Genomic DNA, 16719 nt, shown 5'->3' with positions numbered 1-16719 from the left:
AGAGGAAGGAGAAGGCTTGTGTAAGGATGAGATGTGAAGGCTCAGTTAGGGGGCTTGAGAGTTACAGCTAGCCAGTAAGGACCTAAAGAGAGAGCTAAGCAGAGCCAGGAGGGGACATGAGAAGTCTTTGGCAGGTAGGATCAAGGAAAACCCTAAAGCTTTCTCTAGCTATGTCAGGAAGAAAAGAATGACGAGAGTAAGATTAGGGTCAGTCAAGGACAGTAGTGGGAAGTTGTGTGTAGAGTCCGAACAGATGGGGGAAGCGCTAAATGAATATGTTTCGTCAGTATTCAAACAGGTATAAGGCAATGTTGTTGAGGAGAATACTGAGATACAGGCTATCAGACTAGATGAGATTGAGATGGAAATGTGTTGCTGGAAAAGCGCAGCAGGTCAGGCAGCATCTAGGGAACAGGAGAATCGACATTTCGGGCATTAGCCCTTCTTCAGGAATTGAAAATTCGGCACTTTACCACACCACAGTTAATTCCACGGGAAGCAAACTCATTTTTCTTCTGTTTCAAACAGAAATGCAGCAGGGGTCGAAACCGCATTTGAATAAGCGGCGTCGTTGGTGTTGATCAGCAGAAGTGGCAGCGGTGGGATTCGAACCCACGTCTCTGTCGAGACTGGAGCCTTAATCCAGCGCCTTAGACCGCTCGGCCACACTATCGCACTATCACACTAGATGAGATTGAGGTTCACAAGAAGGAGGTGTTAGCAATTGGAAAGTGTGAAAATATATAAATCCCCTGGGCCAGATGAGATTTAGGATTTTCTAGGAAGCCAGGGAGGAGATTGCCAAGCCTTTGGCTTTGATCTTTATGTCATCACTGTCTACAGGAATAGTGCCAAAAGAATGAAGAATAGCAAATGTTGTGCCCTTATTCAAGAAGGGGAGTAGAGAAAACCCTGTCAATTATAGACCAGTGAGCCTTATTTCGGTTGTGGGCAAAGTTTTGGAAAGGATTATAAGAGATAGGATTTATAATCATCTAGAAAGGAATAATTTGATTAGGGATCTCAACTTGGTTTTGTGAAGTGTAGGTTGTGCCTCACAAACCATATTGAGTTCTTTGAGAAGGCAAATGGAATTTAATGCAGACAAGTGTGAGGTGATTCACTTTGGAAGGAATAACAGGAGTACAGAGTTCTCGGCTAATGGTAAGATTCTTGGTAGTGTTGATAATCAGAGAGATCTCGGTGTCCATGTGCTTGGATCCCTGAAGGTTGCCACCCAGGTTAATCGGGTTGTTAAGAAGGCATAAGGTGTGTTAGCTTTTATTGGTAGAGAGATTGAGTTTCAGTGCCATGAAGTCATGTTGCAGCTGTACAAAACTCTGGTGCGGTTGCATTTGGAGCATTGCGTACAGTCTGATCGCCACATTATAGGAAGGATATAGAAGCATTGGAAAGGGTACAAAGGACATTTACCAGGATGTTGCCTAGTATGGAGAGGTTTACAAAATTATAAGGGGCATGGATAGGATAAATAGACAAAGCTTTTTCCCTGGGATGGGGAGTCCAGAACTAGAGGGCATAGGTTTAGGGTGAGAGGGGAAAGATATAAAAGAGATCTAAGGGGCAACTTTTTCACAGGTGGATGAGGGTAAAGCAGTTGATGCAGTGTATATGATTTCAGTAAGGCATTTGATAAGGTTCCCCACGGTTGCAAAAAATACAGAGGCATGGGAGTGAGGGTGATTTATTAGTTTGGATCAGAAATTGGATAGCTGTAAGAAGACAGAGGGTGGGTGGTTGCTGGGAAATTTTCATCCATGGAGTTCAATTACTAGTGGTGTACCACAAAGATCCATTTTGGGGCCACTGCTGTTTGTCATTTTTATAAATGACCTGAATGAGGGCGTAGAAGGATGGGTTAGTAAATTTGCGGATGACACTAAAGTTGGTGGAATTGTAGATAGTGCCGAAGGATATTGCAGATTGCAGAGGGACACAGATAAGCTGCAGAGCTGGGCTGAGAGGTGACAAATGGAGTTTAATGTGGAGAAGTGTGAGGTGATTCATTTTGGAAGGAGGAACAGGAATACAGATTACTGGACTAATTCTAAGATTCTTGGTAGTGTGGATGAGCAGAGGGATCCTGATGTCCATGTGCATAGATCCTTGAAAGTTGCTACCCAGATTGATAGGGTTGAAAGAAGGCATACAACGTGTTAGCTTTTATTGGTAAAGGGATTGAGTTTCGGAACCATAAGGACATGTTGCAGCTGTACAAAACTCTGGTGCGGCTGCACTTGGAGTGTTGTGTACAGTTCTGGTCACCACATTATAGGAAGGACTGGAAAGAGTGCAGAGGAGATTTACCAGGATGTTGTCTGATATGGAGGGAAGGCCTTATGGGAAAAGATAAGGGACTTGAGACTGTTTCTGTTAGAGAGAAAAGGGTTAACAGGTGACTTATTAGAGTCATAGAGGATGATCACAAGATTAAATAGGGTGGACAGTGAGAGCCTTTTCCCTTGGATCTTGATGGCTAGCATGTGGGATATAGCTTTAAATTGAGAGGTGATAGATATAGGACAGATGTCAGAGATAGGTTTTTTTACTCAGAGAGTAGTAGGGGTGTGGAAAGCCCTGCCTGCAACAGTAGTGGACTCGCCAATTTTAAGTGGTCATTGGATAATCATATGGAATGTGATAATGGAATAGTGTAGGTTAGATGGGCTTCAGATTGGTTTCACAGGTCAGTACAACATTGAGGGCTGAAGGGCCTGTACTGCACTGTAATGTTCTATGTTCTAGTGGCTCATGCTTCCTTCTGCATGGTTAGGAGAGGATATATTATCAGAATTGGAGGGTTTTTGCTCTGCATCACACTTTCTCATGAACTCCATCCTAAACCCACTTACTGATCACTCTAAATCAATGCCACCTACAACTTTCAGTATGAGTGTTTGACAGGTCTGTTAACAAAGCTCAATATCCTGAATCATAAAACACAATGTAACTGCAGGAAATGAACATCTTGGATGTGATGTTTCATGATACCATCACTTGACAAAAGACAACCCTGGGAATCGGTTTTTAAATTGCTCTTCCCTATTGGAACCATTGCCCCTTGTTAAGATGAAGTTCCACTGGCATTTCCCTCTAACACTTCTGTTATTGTCATTTAGTGAGCCTGGTCATTAAAGTCAGAATCTTCTGTCATCTCTTGCATGTGTTAAAATAGAACAAGCTTTCTCATATACCTCACAGTTTCCCAATCTTTGCATTTCTCACTGGTGACCTCCAATATGCTTATCTATATATGGATGGCCATATTTGAATAAACTCCAAATAAGCTGCTAAATCTATCTTCACTCAATGTCTGCCTTTGCATTAATTTCTGAGATGGGATCATTGTTTATTTCTTATTGATGCTGACCTGGGCAGTGATTCTATGGACCATTCTCTATTGGCTGATAATGTTGAATGTGATATACCACACGCAAGGTAGAACTAATCATAGTATAAAGGCCCAAAGTACAGTATGATGTAATCTTGCTTCAAGTACAATGTCACAATGCACTAGCTGCTAATTTGTCCCTGTGCACTGCGGCTATCACAGATTCTCAGCCCTACCATCGGTCATTAGGAGATCAGCATTAAGCAGCTCAGCCAAAATTCCCAATGTTACAGCCTCAGCAGAATCACATACTCCAGTAAATCTCATATAGATTATAGATAAAATAAAGAATATACATAACAGAGAACTTTAAAGCCGCAGCACATTATGAAGCTCAAATGACAGAAACTATTCATAAAGAGCTTGAACATCACTCTTGTGATGGATGACTGTACCTGAACCCTCCGATGTGTAAAAGCCTTGCAACACAGTCTTAAGTATCTATTATCCCAGGATTTATGGTATTCATAACAGGCGTGTGGGATTGGAACTACATAAGAGTACCAAAAAGGGAAGTGAAGGAACAAGAGTCCACAAGCCTTCCACCACATTTGGCCAGTTTTCTGTGACTCCCGGTAGACTCCTCACTATTTGAGTGTGTCTCATGATTATTTGTGAGGATAATTATAAAGGGTTTTGTGCCTGAGTTCTGTTCTTTCCCTGAGTACACTTAAAAGCAGTTATTCCAATATTTTGACTGACAAGTATTGGATGTTGCACAATGCCAACCATTACCAGCTCATGGCTGTGTAGCTTGGTGCCAGCATCCACCTTTCTTGATTAGGTCTGGGGTATACTTGGTGTACAGTGGAAGAGAGAAACCTTCTTAGGGTGAAATGGCTCATGCCTTCAACAAAATGTATTTTACGATACATTTGTAAATCAGACATTGTTACTAAGACATTTGACCTGTGGATATAGGTCTTCACCCTGCAAGACCTTAAGGTGTTCTGCTTTTTCCCCACTGATCTCCTTATAACATCATCAGATCAGGTGGATCTAACAGTATTATCTTACATAATACCAAACACATAATTTAGTTGTAACACTAAGCCAAAAAAAGGCCAGGTTGTTACCAGGTCTTAAGTCTTGCTCGATCAAGCGTTGTCGATCACTTGAAAATTAACAATTAGAGTCAGTTCCCCAGTGCTTGAGTGAGAGGATAGATATTCGTCAGGGCTCTGTATATAGATTGCTATTAATGACCTCAGCTAGCAAGTAAATATTTATAAACATCCAGTCAGAACAAGGGTTCATTTGATTATAAAACATTGAGAAAAAATAACTAGTTAGCTTGCTAGGATTCACATATTAAGAATTAATGCAGTTCCAGATTTGAGGCCAAACCACAGCATAAATCAGCAATATTGAGGAGAGTGGAGTAAAAGTGCTGAGTAATTATTCTGCAATAATTCAATTAAAGGGAAACATTTGCATTAAAAATCACACTGAATACCTTAAATACTATAAAGTTATAATCAAGGGTACAGATTGCAAAGCTATTACTAAATCTTAATCGAACCATGAGCTGTCAAGAATCAAAGCATTTACAAGCTCATGTGAAAGACCTCAGTTCAGTCCTGAAGTTCCTTCCATTGTTTGTAATTCTAATGTTATATAACATGCAGCCACAGCAAGTGAAAAGCAAACATTTAAACCTAGACTACATCCATCATATTCAAATCCAATTAGGTCAGGATTCAGTGTGACTGAACAAAAGGAGAGTAGGATTTTTTGATATTATGATTCAATATTCAAATGGAACTACTTAAATTTCCAATTTGACCAAGTTTTCAACTCAGTTCTGAATGTGGAGCCAGACTTCAACGGTTAACACCAAAGACACCACTCATAAGCTCAGGGTCATTGTCTCATGGAAGAGACTGTCAGCTAATGAGGTGAACTCTGGTTACAATGGAAGGCTTAAGGACAGGAGCTACTTCAGATTGATCAGCGAGGAAAAGAGATGTGCCTTTGGGATAAGGAAGAGATGAAAAATGGTTACTTAGTTGCCTGATTAACAACAAAACAACCAATCAATAGGGTATTGAAGAATATGTCCATTTCTTAACTGGCATTGGAAAGCAATGTGAGATGGACATCAATTAATAGATGATAGGGAACTAAATGAGGGACATCAGTGACAACATCTCAGTAAATACGTCCACACAGAGTTTGCAATCCTATGTGAGTTCTCAAAAAAATTCAAGCATGACAATCAACAGGAGAAGAAAATCATGATTGCAAATATATAATAGCACGGGGCTATCTGAGCTCGATATTACAAGTTCATTGATCAGATTTAGCTTGATGTTCTACATCAATACAGCACCAGACCCTGAAGAGGAACACCTTCAAGCACTTGTTTGTCCTGTGAACAGTTTTCATCTCCTTATCTAAAGAAAGACATTTTGGCTTTGGCTTTGGCTTTGGAGACACTCCAGCAGGAGGTTCACTAGGTTGGTCCCAGGCATGTGGGGACCTCCTTCTGAAGAGAGGTTGTACAGTTTGTGCGTGTATTCACCGGAGTTTAAAAGAATGAGATGTGATCTTTGTGAAATAGATAAGACTCTTGGGAGGCTCATCAGAGTAGATGTGGACACATTATATTTACTTGTGGGACAGTCAAGAGGGCATAAGCTCAGAGTAGGGGGTCGCTCAATTAAGATGGAGATGAAGAAGATATTTTCTTTCAGATAGGAGTGAACCTTTAGAATTTCATAGGACAGAGAGTTCTGGAGACTGGGCTTTTAAGTATATTCAAGACTGTGATTGGACATATTTTTAATTAGTAAGGGAATTAAGGGTTATGGGATAAAGGTAGGGAAGCAGAGATTGAATGGTGGAGCAGATTCAATGGGCCAAATGACCTACTTCTGCTTCTTCATCTTATGATCTTTTGGTAAGTTTGAACATGGGCACTGGCAAAAAAATGCCTCGGAATAGCTCATCTAACTGCCCTCTTGATAGGAAGTGTATAGCAGCATTATCAAAGAACTGAGAGATGCCATCTTCATGGAAAACTTTCCCTCTGCAGTTGCCAAACACAAAAGCTCAAACTGCATTGAATCAGAGCAGGAAGAAATTCTACTACTCCAATGTGAAATTATTGTAATTTAAATGACACTTGAGATGTTCACCTATCTCCCTCACCAACAACCAGGAAACCACCCTCCAATTCAAGGTAATGATTTTCAAAAAGAATGCTGTGCCACATTTGAAATGTGAGATGAAGAGGAGATGAAGCTGGTGTGGACTATAATTAAATTCTCTCACAGGATGAGCACATTGCTGGCTGGGCCAGCATTTATTGCCCATTCCTAAAAGCCCAGAGGGCAGTTAAGAGTCAACCACATTGCTGTGGCTCTGGAGACACATGTCGGCCAGGCCAGGTAAGGATGGCAGATTTCCTTCCCGAAAGGACATTAGGGAACCAGTTGGATGTTTTCCCGACAATCAGCAATGAATTCATGGTCATCATTAAACTCTTAATTCCAATATTTATTGAATTCAAATTCCACCATCTGCTATGGCAGGATTCAAGGTTCCCTGGACTAATGGTCCAACGATAATTCCACCAGGCCATTGCCTCCCCATAAATATCAGCAATGAGCATGTAGGCCAAATGGCCTGTTACTGTGCTACAAAAACCACGTAATCTGGAAATCTTAGAGGACAGGGTAGCGTGAGGGAAAACACAAACTACTGTTACTTTCGCAACAGCCACTACACTTGCTTGGGGCTGGTCCAGAGGGTTACTAACAGAAATGCATGGTATGGACTTCAAAAACTGGATCAACCCACAACTGAGGTCGGTGTGCCCAGAGTTCATGTTCGTCCACAGAAAAGGTTATGAGAAGCAAATTTTCAACTGACAAATTGAGGACTGCCAATGCCAGGTTTGGCCAAGAAGCGTGTGTCATTGTTGGTTCAGGAAAGACAAATAAAATGTCAATTTCAAGCAGGTGGAGGGAAGCCTTTGTTCAAACAAGCATTGAATTACTGCTCCAAAATGATATGCAGTGTACCTTCTGGAAATCCCTTAATTTTGTGGAAACAAGTTGCACACTAAGTATAGCTGAGATTTAATTATAGAATCATACACCACAGAAAGAAGCTATTTAACTCATCATGTCTGTGCTCCCTACAAGGGGGTCAGCCTGGTGGGCCTCAAAATAGGAGTTCTCTGATTGGGGCTGCTAACCTGGACCAATCAGGGAGTCCTGACTGACAGTCATAAACAGGAGCTTCAGACATCCTGGCACTCTCAGCTTGTTCTGAGGGAACTGGACCAGTGCCAAGGACTCACCACATGTAAATGAATGGTGACTTGGTGACAGGATACCAGCCTCTGTGGAGTTATTTCACTAAGTCTTTGAAAAACCTATCCAATCTCATTTCACTTCAGTCGCCAGAAGCAGTTCTACAGTCAAACAGCTTAGAAACATACCCTTCGGCCCAACTGCATGTTGACCAAGTTTCCCAATTGCCTGCATTTGGTCCATATCCCTCTAAACGTTTTCTATTCATATACCTAACCAAATGTCTTTTAAATGTTGCAACTGTACCTGCATCTATCACTTCCTTAGGTAGTTCATTCCGCACACAAACCACACAGTGTGAAAAAGTTGCCCCTCAGGTCCCTTTTAACTCTTTCTTTTCTCAACTTAAAAATATGCCCCCTAGTTTTGAACTTACCCCACTTTAGGGAAAAGACCTTTACTATTCACTTTATCTATGACCCTCATGATTTTATCAACCTCTATAAGGTCATCCTTCAACTTCCTAAACTCCAGTGAAAGATATCCCAGCCTAACATTGTAACTCAAACCATCAAGCCCCAGCAACATCTTGGCAAATCTTTTCTGAACCCTCTCCTATTTAATAATATCTTTCCCCATAGCAGGACGACGAGAATTATACACAGTACCCATGACCTTGTACACCTCTATTACATTTCCACTTAACATTTCTCTGCTTTATATAAACCAATCCCAGTTTTCTTGATGTCTCCACATAGCTGACATTGGGTATTACTGATATCTGAGTAAACAGGAAGTGCAGCATAGAAATAGGCTGATCAGCTCAACAAATCTGTACTGCACTTCAGCCTCCTCCCTTCCTTTTTCTCATCCAGATCTCCCATTGTAACTCTTCTTTCCCTTCTCTGTTGCACACTTTCCTCTTAATGCACCCTGTGCTAGCAAAGTCCACTTTCTCTCCACACTTTGGGTGAAGAGGTTTCTTTCAAAGTCCCCAAGAAATCCAATCAGGAATATCTTATATCAATGGCCTCTGATTATAGCCTACCCCACAAGAGAAAACCTTTTCTTTATCCACATTATCAAAGCTGTCCATCGTTTTGAGACCTCAATCAAGTCACCTCTCAGCCTTCATTTTTTCAATACAGAAGAGACCCAGTCTGTCAATCCTTTCCTCATAAGTAAACCTATCCACTCTGTTCTCATCCTTGTCAATCTCATTTATACCCTCTCATTATCCCTATCTTTTGATAATATAGTGATGACCGCCACATGCGGCACACTTAAATATAAGATCAAGTTTTGACACAGCTCAGTATAACTTGCCTACTTTTCATTGACATCTCTCCAGAAATAAAACTAAGCACTAGGTTTGCTTATATCATGACCTTGCTAGCTTATGGCACATTTATTTAATGATTAGTGTATTTTGAGAGATCCCTTTGACCCTACACCCATCTAGACTGATATTTTCCAAGTAATTAGGGGAATCCCTTGTTCTTCTCGAACTGTACCTTGCTTTGAGTTGTATTGAATTTAATTTGTTAATTGTTTGTCAATTCTACAAGTTTAGTAATGTTCTTGTTAGAATTTGTTGCAATTCTCCTCAGCAGTGACTCTTCCCTGTTCAATCTACTGTCATCCAAAAATTTAAACATTCAATTTTAGAATTCAAAGTCCAAATTGTTAATTGAAATTGTGAATACTTATCTCAGTACTGATGCTTATGGGATACTACTTCATAATTTTAACAAATCTTAAGAGCTTCCCTCTACTCCCACCGTTTTCTGCTTGAAGCTCACCAAGGTTCCTTTGATAGCACCTTCCAAACCCACAACCTCCACTATCCAGAAGAACAAGGACAGCAGATACATGGGGACACCATCACCTAGAGGTTGCCCACCAAGCCTCAGATCATGCAGGCCTGGAACCATATCATCACCTCATCATTGCTGCTTGGTCAATTCAAAATCCTGGGATTTCCTAACAGACTGTGCAGCTTCCTTCTCCCGAAGGACTGCAGTATTTCAAGAAAATGGATCACCACCACCTTCTCCAGGACAATTATAGAAAGACAATAAATGTTAATCTGGCCAGCAATGCCCACATCCCATGAAATAATATAAAAATAGGTCAGATAGTAATCCATTCTGCCACTTGTCTCCTGACTCCACATTCGTTGATCTTCAGTAATCGATTATAATGCACTCTATCCAAAACCATAGAATCCCTACAGTGTGGAAGCAGGCCATTTGGCCCATGCTAACCCTCTGAAGAGCAATCTATCAACACATCCTCCACCTCCCCCACACCAGTCACCCTGCATTTCCCATGGCTAATCCATCTACCCTATACATCCTGAGACACTGTGGGCAATTTAGCATGGCCAGTCCACTTAACCTGCACATCTTTGGACTGTGGGAGGAAACCCACGCAGACACAGCGAGAATGTGCAAACTCCAATGTGCAAATCTTTAAAGAATCTAGATCTACTACATTCACTGCATTCCCACTGCCTACCATTTTCGTGACATTCTCAAAAAATCAATGAAGTCTGTCAAACCACATTCTCCCGATTGAATCCATGCTGCCTATCCCATCACTTCCAGATACTAATTTCCTCTTCATCCTCTAAACCTTTGACATCCTTCTGAAAGTGCAATGCCCTGAATTGTACACAATGCTCCATCTAACTAACCAATGATTTTAAAAAGTTTTAACACAGCAATAAAGATTTAAATATACCATATGGCATGCACTCCAAAAATGTGCCCATCTGTTTCTTGCAATCACAGAATCCGTACAGCATGGAAACAGGCTCTTCAGCCCAACAAGTCCATACCAACCTTCCGAAGAGTATCCCACCAAACCCATTCCCCTATTACTGTAATTTATCCCTGACTAAGGCACCTAACCTATACATCCCTGAACACACTATGGGTTATTCAGCATGGCCAATTCACCTAACCTGCATATCTTTGGATTGTGGGAGGAATCTGGAGCACCCAGAGGAAACCCACACAGACACAGGGAGAATGTCCAAACTCAACACAGACAGTCACCCACCCAAGGCTGGGATCGAACCTGGGTCCTTGGCGCTGCGAGGCAGCACTGCTAACCACTGGACCCCTTCTGGTTTAGTCTGAAGCAATATCGACAATGAATACAAAGTAAGCCATTATCCAAATCGATTATTTCTCCCAGTTCAAGTGTATTATGCCAGTTAAATGCTGCTGCAAGCCTAAATTCTATTGATGCCCTTATTATATAAAGCATAGAGAAATATACAAAGCATTTTATATTATTTATTTGCTCACAGGCTGTGGGAATCAATGGTAAAGTCAACATTTATTGCTCACCCCACATTGGCCTGAGGAGATGGTTTCAGGCTGCTTTCTTGTACTGCTACAGTCCATATGGTGCTGTTAGGAAGGGTGTTCCAGGATTTGGACTGCAAGACAGTGAAGAAACGAGTGAAAAATTCCAACTCAGGGTGGTGTGCGGTTTGGAGGGGAAGGTGCAGGTATTCCCATGTAGCTGCCACCCTTGTCTTTCTGAATGTTGGAGGCTACAGGTTTGAAACGTGCTGGTAAAGGAACTGTGATGGTCGCTGGAGCTCATCATGCGGTGAATGTTGAAGGTAACAGATGGTGGACTGCTTTATCCTAAATGGTGCTGAATTCAACTGTTGTTAGAGCTGCACTCACCCAGGCAAGTAGAGACATTCCATCACACTCCTGACTTTTGCCTTGAGGATGGTAGACAGGTATTTGGTGAGGCAGATGATGTGTTGAACATTGGAATGTCATTGCTGCTGTCTAGCTGACTGCCTAGTCACCATTGGTTTTGGCAGACAGGTATTTGGTGAGGCAGATGATGTGTTGAACATTGGAATGTCATTGCTGCTGTCTAGCTGACTGCCTAGTCACCATTGGTTTTGGCAGATACTGCAGGAGTCCAGGCATCTACAATGGATGAACTATCTCCTAATTGGTTTTCTAGAGACCAGTTTGTCAATCCCAGCTACACATACACAGTGCTCTTAATGGCACCAGTGTGCAGCTCTTGGTATCGAACAGTTGAGTTGAATTGAATTAGCTTTATTGTCACATGAGTGCAGTGAAAAGTTTGCAATGTTTCCACTTACAGCACCATCTTTGGTACAAGGTAGCTGGGTCCACATACTTATGCATTTAGTATAAAATAGAAAAATAATAAATGAAAAGCTCATTGTAAGAATAAAAAGGAAAAACAAAGTACTCAATTTACACTCCTTCCACCCAGTCTGTGCATGCGCCTAGCCTCCAGACCATGCAGGTCTTGCCTCTAGCCCACAAAGTGCCTTGCCTCCCCATGGAGGTGTCCAGTCCGGGACTCGCCTCCTCCCCCAGTTCCATCCGAGGAAGTTTATAAAGTTTCAAGTTTAAAGAAAAAGCACACACAAAAGGCAAAGAAACATACGGGACAGAGTGGACAAGATCTGGTACGGGAGCCCCACTCCACTGCCAAGTTGGCCAAAACACAGTCACAATGTGTAACTTCAAACCTTCATGTACATGGAGCCACAGATTGGTTACAGCACTGGAGAAGGCCAGTCGGCCCATCAAGTCTGTGTCAGCTCTCAACATTGATCCCTGGAGCTGCATAACAAAAAGTGACTTCAACATGAAGCACCAACTGGAGAGTCAGCACTTGAATTAGATTTGATACTTCTAGATTTGATGCTTCCTCACACGTGGGTGTTATACAACCGGTGCCTCAGAAGCCAGTGACTGGGGAGGACCTACAGTGATGAATCTGGATTGGTCCTTGATATCTTTGACGCACAGATGATACAGGGAAGCTCTTGCATTTATATAGCCAGTTCCACAACCTCTGTTTTTCCCATAGCATTTTACAGCAAATGAAGTATTCTTTGAAGGGCAGTTGTTGTTGTAATGAATGAAATATTGCTACTGCTTTGTGAACAGCAAGTTCCCACAAATAGCAATGTGATCATGACTAAGCAATTTGCTTTGGTAGTAGGAGTTGAGGGATAACTGTGGGCTGAGACACTGGGGATAATACCCCTGCTCTTCAGATGGGTCTAACGTATCATCAAAGACTATTATTCCCTCACTACATACTGCACTGAATAGTCAACTGAACATTTTGTGCTCAGCTCTTGAAAAACAAGGATGAATAAGATAAAAAGAGGAGAATTAATAGGGTTTTAATGGAATTGTGAACACAATTTTACCCACACATGCACAGCAGTGAAAGAACATGGGCAGAGGTTTTTTTTTAAAACCAACCTACATCATACCATCTAAACTGACAATCCAGTCCACTGCTCTCTCACTACAAACCAGAGTATCCATCCAGATAATGAGGTAGAGTCCGGGAATACAGCTTGAAACCAATGATTCAAAGCCAATGGCATTATCAGATAAGCCAATCCAACATTGATGTAAGGTCTGCAGACACGAAGGAAAGCAATATTAGGGGGCTGGCAAAACTGATACAAATACATTTATCAAGCAATTGGTCCTGTTCTACAACTCTGCTTTCAAAACAAAAAACAGACCCATCACACAAATCTTAACTGTGCTTCAAAGGCCTTCAAACCATGAAAGCTTTCACACAGACATTTGTTCACTAATCCCTTTTTCTATGCTGATACCAGCATTGCAATGCAAGCGACACCAGACAGTTTAGGGCAGATTATACAGACACAATCCCTTCGGCCTTTTGAGGGAGAAAAATGGTTCTTCAAATCAAATTTTCTGCCTCGAGTATTTAACAAATAATCGCAGCACAAAACCCTGTCCTCCAGCATAAGAGAGGAAAAGTCAATGAGCCAAAAATGAAAAAGGATACAGTGTGGATGCAATAGGAGATTGTAGTGTTTTTTTTTTATTCTCTCTCCTTAGACAATAAGGAGAGAAGTAGGCCATTTGGCCCATCAAGTCTCCTCCGTTACTCAATGAGATCAGGTCTGATCTGCATAACCCTCAAATCTTCTCTTATGCCTTTCCCTTATAATCCTTGATTCCCTTATTGATTAAAATGTGTCTACCTTAGCCTCTTATGGCCTAGTATTCTAGGTGTCGTCTGACTAGTGTCTTGTATCGCTGTAGGAAGTGTTTCCTATTTTGATACTCTGTTCTCTTTGAAATAAAAATCAACAATATATTTGCCTTCCCTATTACCTGCTGAATGTCTATGCTAGCCTTTGGGATTTACACACGAGGACATCCAAACGCCTTAAATTATATTTAGCTCCCTTATTCTTCCTGCTAAAACTTTTCACCCATTCATTTAACCTATTGCTGTCTCTCTGCAGATTCAATGTTATCCTGGTTCCTTGCCTTCCCAACTACCTTTCAGTTATCTAAAAAAATTGACTGTATTATTTAAGAATGAGGGGGTATCATACAGAAACATACAAAATTATGAAGGGTATAGATAAGATAGAAGTAAGAAGGTTGTTTCCATTTGTGGGTGAAACTAGAACTAGGGGGCATAGCCTCAAAATAAAGGAGGGGAAGCAGATTCAGGACTGAGTTGACAAGGAACTTCTTCACCCAAGAACGATTGTGAATCTGTGGAATCCCCTGACTAGTGAAGCAATTGAGGCTGCTTCGTTGAATGTTTTTAAGGCAAAGATAGATTTTTGAACAGTAAAGTGATTAAGGGTTATGGTGAGAGGACAAATTCAGCGGAGTCCACAAAAAGATCAGCCATTATCTTACTGAATGGCAGAGCAGGCTCAAAGGGCCAGATGGCCTATTCCCACTTCTAGTTCTTATGTTCTTAATCTCCCTCATTAAAGTCATTAATACATATTGTACATAATTACAGCCCTAACACTGATTCTTGTGGAAGTGTATTTGTCACAAATTCCCATCATAAAAATGTCCCCTTTATCCTAATCCTTTATCTTCCAATAGTCAGCCAATTTTCTATCCATCATAATAACAATAATATATTTACTCCCCAAAACCACTGGTTCTTACCTTATTAGGAAGACTTACGTATTCTACTTTATCAAAGTTAAAAAATCACACAACACCAGGTTATAGTCCAACAGGTTTATTTGGAAGCACGAGCTTTTGGAGCAGGTGGTTGTGGAGTACAAGATTGTTAAGACGACCACCTGATGAAGGAGCGTCGCTCCGAAAGCTAGTGCTTCCAAATAAATCTGTTGGACTATAACTTGGAGTTGTGTGATTTTTAACTTTGTCCACCCCAGTTCAACACCGGCATCTTCTAATCATGACTATCTTATCAAATGCTTTCTGGAAACCCAAATATATTACACCTAATGGTTACCCTTTATCTATCCTATTTGTTACCTCCTCAAAAGAATTCTAATATATTTCTCAGGCATGGGTTTTCCCTATATGTTCAGTCTGTTTAATTAGATGATTTCTAAATATACTGTTATTACATCATTTATAACAGACTAACATGTTCACAATGTTAAGATAACTGGCATATATTACTTGTTCTTTGTTCCCTTGAGAGAAGGCATAAAAATGGCAGTTCTCCAATTCTCTTGGACTTTTCCAGAATCTAAGAATCCCTGGAAGATCGATAGCAGTATCTTTTAACATTCGAGCACGCAAGCCGTCAGCAACAGGAGAATAATCCACCATTAGATGGCTGGCAATTATCAACCATTAACAATCGGTGCCCTGGTACTTTGTGCCTTGTAGTAATTATTATATTTATTCTCTTCCTTTGTTCCATTTGGCCTTTCATCTTCCTTTCTGCAGGAATATTTCAAGAAGCTATTTTTACACCACTTGCTAGCTTACCCTCAAAGTTTATCTTCTTGGGTTTTTTCGGTTTTCTTTTAAAAAACTTTCCCAATCTCTGGTTGACTAATCTTTAGCATATTGTATTTATTTGTCTTTCAATTTTTTGCAATACTTAACTTCCTTGGTAAAACATGGCTCATTGTCTTACTACAATAATCCTTTCTCACTGGGATATATTTTTAGTTCATGACTCACAACATTTTCTTAGAAATCCGCCATTGTTCATCAACTATCTTTGCTACCTCCTTTTCCAGGCCAGGCCAGCTAACTCTACCCTCACTGTTTTGGAATTACCCTTAGGTTTAGCTCAGGTGTTGCAAATCAAGTTTCTCACTCTCAATCTGAATTCTATAAATTCTACCCTATTATGGCCTCTATTTCCTTCAGGACCTTTTACTCAGATCATTAATTAAACTGGCCTCATACCAGATCTAATTTAGCCTGATCCCTGGATCTACAATATACTGTTCCAGGAAACTCTCTCAAAAATACTAATTAATTCCTCATGGTTACTTCTTCCATGGTTATTTCTTACCTCAACCCCACACGAACTTTATGTCTTCTGATCAGAGAAGAAAGATTCATAGAGTCAGAGTCATACAGCATGGAAATAGACACTTCGGTCTAACACATCCATAACAACCAGCTTTCCCAAACTAAACTAAGCTAGTCTAATTTGCCTACAGCTGGCCTATATTGCTCTAACCCTTTCCTATCATGTACCTATTCAAATGTCTTGTAAATTTTAAAACTGTACCTGCATCTACCACTTCCTCTGAGGTTCATTCCACATAAGAAACACCCTCAGGTCTCTTTTAAATCTTTCTCCTTTCACCTTAAAACTATGCCCTCTAGTTTTGACCTCTCCTACCAAAAAGACCTTTGCAAATACACCTTATCTATGCCCTTTGTGATTTTATAAACCTCTATAAGGTCACCCCTCAAACTCCCACTGAGAAACATCACCGCCTACCCTTATAACTCAAACCCTAGAGTCTTAGAAACATCCTTGTAAATATTTTCTGCAATTTAATAACAACTTTCCTATAGCAGGGAAAACAGAACTATACACAGTACTCCAAAAGTGGCCTCACCAATGTTCTATACAGCCTCAATATGACACCCAGCTCAGATATTCAATGCTCTAATGAGGAAGGCAAACATGCCAAACACTTTCTTTATCACCCTGTCTCCTTGTGATGCCATTTTCAAGGAACTATGTGCCTGACCCCCTAGGTTC

The 16719-nt window shown here is 40.8% G+C and overlaps 1 protein-coding gene and 1 non-coding gene across 2 annotated transcripts in view; both read right to left on the bottom strand.

Annotated features, from left to right (window-relative positions):
* The window catches only part of LOC122540620 (Down syndrome cell adhesion molecule-like protein 1 homolog), a 571589-nt gene that overhangs the window by 385725 nt on the left and 169145 nt on the right, over window positions 1-16719 (bottom strand). The gene's annotated exons all lie outside the window — the stretch shown is intronic.
* On the bottom strand, window positions 592-673 carry trnal-aag. Its single transcript has one exon. It is a non-coding gene; the product is annotated as a tRNA-Leu (tRNA).

This window comes from Chiloscyllium plagiosum, chromosome 35 (assembly GCF_004010195.1).
Source record: "Chiloscyllium plagiosum isolate BGI_BamShark_2017 chromosome 35, ASM401019v2, whole genome shotgun sequence".
NCBI lineage: Eukaryota > Metazoa > Chordata > Chondrichthyes > Orectolobiformes > Hemiscylliidae > Chiloscyllium > Chiloscyllium plagiosum.
Note: the sequence above shows the minus strand (reverse complement) of the source record. Positions and strands in the feature narration are given on the sequence as shown.